Here is a 5158-nt window from a genome sequence, read left to right as displayed (position 1 = left end):
GTTTAAATGTGATAACCCTAATTTTGGGAGAAATCCCCAATTCGAAACCCTAATTGCAAAGAAAACCCTAATTTCAAAATTGGAAACCCTAATTTCAAAATTTCACTAATCTAATGAAATAAATTTGCAACTGAAATGTAAAAATGCAATTTTAGAATTATTGTATTGAAATGAATTGAAATGAAATCATTAAGAACTTGAATCCCCAATTGACTATTAAAAACCCTAATTTCACAAATTCAACGAATGGATGGAACATAATGCCAATTCAATGTTCATAAAGCATAGAGGTAAGTTTCCATCCCCTATCGGACCCTATGTCGATTTATATTCTATCGAATTTATTCCCCTTCTTTCGAATGCAAAGAATAAATCATCTACAATCACATAATAATTGGCCAAATAATTATGGAAACATTCAAATCATATAAATCAAACATTTGTCTAATCGAAACTAATGTTGAATTTATGAAATAACGGAAATTTAAATCATCAAAAGGTTCATCAAATTCCTAATGAACAAAAACCCTAGCCTATAATCATTATTGCAAAATCAAGAAATTGAAAAACGAAATTAAAAGATAATAAGAACACACCCGTATGGAATTTCTTCAATCCGTGTGTAAAATCTTCCGTTTCGAGCCCGTGTGAAATTGAATCCAAAATCAAGTTTCTTGCCTCCAATTTTGGTCTCTCCCTTCTCCCTGGTCGTTCTTCTTCTTCATATTATGAATTTTGGTATTTATATCGCGTCCAAATTAAGTAGGAAAGGAGTTTCAACCAAAACGAAAAACTGCGCCCGAGACCCAAAAAATTATTCTATGCGACCGCATAGAAGGAATCTATGCGGTCGCATAGTTCAAATTGTTTGGACTCATTGAGTCCCTGGAGCCTTCTATGCGACCGCATAGAAGGTTACACTATGCGGTCGCATAGAAGTAACCATCTATGTGGTTTGTTCAATTTGGTCCCTGAACTTCTTTGTTGCTTCTCTTGACTTCTTTCTTCGATTTCTTCATCTTTTCAACAAATTTAATCTTCCAATTGATTATTGATACCATCAATTCTTATGCCCCTCATTCGGCATATCTTTTGAGTATTTGCGCTTTAGTCCTCCAACTTTCAATTGTCTTCATTTCAGTCCCTCTTCAATATTTTCTTCTTCCAATTATTTTGCTTTGTCATTGAGCTCATACTTGGCATGTCTTCCCTCTCGTTTTGCATTTAGCTCAACTTTTCAATATTTGCACCTTTGGTCCTCGAACTATCAAATTGTTGCGTTTTGGTCCTTCTTCGGCTCTTTTCTCCTGAATTCCACAATTTCCATTGAATTACCTACAATGCATAAATTTAACTGGATTAAGTCACAATTCAACAATTTTATCCATGTTTAAGTCATGTTTATGATCCAAATAAGTGTGTAAAAACACACTTATCATTACTCACTAACATAACTGTTGAATTTTGAAAAGTATTGAATTTATAGTGAGTAATGTATAGCATTTTTCAAAGGTCAGTAAGTAATCTACAATATTTTTCAAAATTCAGTAGCCAAAACTCGAATTTTTAAATTTTAGTGAGTAATCGAAGACATGAACCTAAATTTAGTGACCAAAATTTGACATTTTAAACTTCAGCGACCAATCAAAGACATGGACTTAAATTCAGTGACCATTGAAACAATTAACTAGATATCAGATATGGTAAAATTATTATATGAAAAATATTTATATAATGTAGTTTTAATGATTTCAATATTTAACTTTTAAATTGTCAATATCAATTTAATTAATTTCCTTTGAAATTTCTAGATGTCATAATGTACTCACATAGCATGACATCTAATTCAAGTCGAGAAGTAGGTTTGGAATTCTTCAAAGTTTAAATTGACAATCATGTCACGCATACTTCATTTTTTACGTTATTCTTTATACTTTGGTTCATAACAACACACCATTGGACAGTTTAAAAAATTAAACATTTTTCCCTCCAATCCTTTTTTAACGGCACATCAAATGGCATGCTTGATGCATACTTGAAGCGTACGTCTAGCATTTTTTTAAAATGGAAAAAGCCACTTTGCCCGAATTCTAGTGACAGTGAATTAAAAAATGTCAACCCTCCATCTGTGTGTATTCGATCATCCTTTATGTCAACCCTTATGTTCGTATAGTTCGATTGTTGTTAAATTCATAGTCTGAAATGGAAGAGTGCCATGTCTTGAGAAAAGTAGAGTTTATAGCATAAATTGATAAAAGTAGTATAAAATTATGTTGTATAATTTTTACTTGAAGTTCAAATTAAATTAAGTTTAAGCACGCAATATAGCCCATAAAAATGTAAAATTTATGAATATTTGTGTCAAAGTTTCTTAAAAGTTTTGGTAGCGCCTTCGAATTTTTAAGGAAAAAAAATTAAATTAATTATTTTGAAAAACTTTCCTAGTTTTCCAAACATTGGGGTAAATATTGATCATCACTGAACTTTTTCAAAAGTTTTTTTTATTGCCAATGAACTTTAAAAGTTTCTCATGTTGCAACTAAACTTATCAAAACGATATTCCATTTGTCATTTCATCACTGACATTTCTAAAAGTTAACGAACTGGATGATATGATACATGGAACCGGATGAGATACCTTTTCAGTAAGTTCATCAATTCCGATATTTTTTAAAATGGTGAGTGATGGGTGAGTTAACATTTTGATATGTTTAGTGATTACTCCAAAAAAATAAAAAAAAAATAGGCCCATTATTTATTTAGCTAAAAAATAAGATTTTTATAAGATTTTGAAAAAAAATTTGATGAAATACCTGGTTGAAAATGAGAGCAAATAGAGTTTAAGTTCATATTTTCCTTATTTTTGTCATGTATTTTAAATTTTTTCCACGAGAGTTTATGGTGATCAACAAAACCCTGTAATTCCTATAAATGCAAACACCACGTACACAAGCATGACGCACCAAATTAAACACATTCATTTCCATGAAAATGGGCAGTCTTTATACATTAGTTCCTCTCTTATTTGCATTGTACATGTTCACAAAGCACTTATTATTTAACAAAATCAGAAATCTTCCACCAAGTCCCGTTCTCAATCTACCCATTCTTGGACACCTCTACCTCCTGAGAAAACCAATTCATGGAAGTTTAGCCAGGATTTCAGACAGTTATGGCCCAATACTTCTGGTACAATTCGGCTCCCGCCGTGTCCTGGTGGTACCCTCTCCGTCGGCCGCCGAGGAGTGCCTCAACAAAAACGATATTATTTTTGCCAACGGCCACCACATGGCATCCAGTAATGACAACACATCCTTGGCGAGCACTTCTTACGGCGGTCACTGGCGAATCCTTCGTAAATTATCTTCCATGGAAATGCTATCCCCTCTTAGACTCCAAATGCTTCAAGATATTCGCGCTGATGACGTAAAGGCCATGTTAAAAAGGCTGTATCGCATTTAAGAAATGAAGCAAGACGTTGATATGAAAATCATGTTCTTTGAACTGATAAGGATCGTGATGATGAGAATGATAGCTGGAAAAAGGTATTATAGTGAGAATGTGGAGGAAAATGAAATTGAGGAGGCAAAGAAGTTTAGAGAGATTACGATGGAGATTTCTCGGATTGTTAATGCGTCAAATATGGAATATTATTTGCCCGTGTTGGGATTGCTGGGAGGCGGCAGCAATTTGGATATAGCAGCAGGGACAAATAAAACGATGATTGATGTGCTGTTGACACTGCAGGAGAAAGAACCTGAGTATTACATGTAGGTAAATATTAGAGAATCAAATCAAACCGAAAGTCTGTGTATTCACAGTTTCCTTAAATCGAATTCGCCGCCCCATTGGAGTGCAGGAGGTTTTGATCGGTGTTCGATTCTCAAGATACAATCGGTTGTCGATTCATGCTGTACTACGTTAACCACCTGCGAATTAGCTATGATATACTCTATCTCACAAAGAAATTATAAGCACAAGGAAGAACTTGAAAGTGAAAAAAAAAAGATTGTTACTTAGAGGAAGAAACTTGCGTTTCACTTGTGATTTTCCAACCTAGAGAGACTCCTATTTATACCAATGGAAGAAAAGCTAGCTCATTAATCAAGGAGTTAAACCATTCATTGATAAAGGAGTTAAAAACATGAAGGGACTTGAGTTACTTGAGTTACAACATATGAAGAGACTTCTATAAAATATTTTTCATTACTTCTATTCAATATTTTTCATTCAATTCTAACAATCCCCCACATGAATGAAAATTGGAAACTAAGACTTAAGAGGAAAGAGAGAGTAAAACGAATCAATCCTGCATAGAATAGGTAGCATTTAGCTTTGAACCTTTCCTTGTGAAACCTATCGGGAATTACTAGCAAACCAGTGGACCTGATACCTTAACTGTTTCGCCATTTGTGTAAACCAAGACAATAGATCTCACACAGGACCATTCTAGTCACAGCACAGTTCTTACTGTTGTGTTCGTTTTGGCCATGAACACGTCACCTGGTTTTGCAAGTGTTTTTTCAAGGATGTAGCCTTGCCAATCCTTATAGAAGCGGCCCCACTTCACACTCACATAGGTGACCTCTTAACTCAATTTTTCACAAAAACGCTTAATGGTCATTAAAAGCATATCTTAACCTGCATCTTCCAATCACTGTGAGCACCATAGGAATGAGCAAAAGGAGAACATTCTTAATGATTTACATAGATATACATGTTTTAGTTGTCCCTTTGAACCTAGATCCTGGGATCTCCATTCAGCTAGGTTGGGTTTCCACCATGATACCTTTCAATGTCATAGGCTGCAAGCCCATTCCTCTCGATGCTTTTACAACTAGCTCTTGAGTTAGCCCTTTGGTTAGCGGATCCGCAATATTATCCTTTGACTTCACGTAGTCCAGAGTGATAATACCTTGTGAGAGTAGTTGTCGAATGGTATTGTGTCGTCTTCGAATATGGCGAGACTTACCATTATACATATTGCTCTGTGCCCTGCTAATTGTTGATTGATTATCACAATAAACACAAATTGCAGGCACAGGCTTTGACCATCTTGGAATATCCTCAAAAAACTGGCGAAGCCACTCTACTTCTTCAGTTGCTTTGTCCAAAGCGATGAACTATGATTCCATTGTAGATCTTGCGATGCAAGTTT

General features: G+C 34.6%; 1 pseudogene; it reads left to right on the top strand.

Annotated features, from left to right (window-relative positions):
* Nucleotides 1-2991: 2991 nt before the first annotated feature.
* Nucleotides 2992-5158, top strand: part of LOC111391065 — a 7502-nt pseudogene continuing 5335 nt past the window's right edge.

Source organism: Olea europaea, unplaced genomic scaffold (assembly GCF_002742605.1).
Source record: "Olea europaea var. sylvestris unplaced genomic scaffold, O_europaea_v1 scaffold747, whole genome shotgun sequence".
In the NCBI taxonomy this organism is placed as follows: Eukaryota; Viridiplantae; Streptophyta; class Magnoliopsida; order Lamiales; family Oleaceae; genus Olea; species Olea europaea.
The sequence above is the reverse complement of the archived record's forward strand: the minus strand, read 5'-3'. Positions and strand labels throughout refer to the sequence as shown.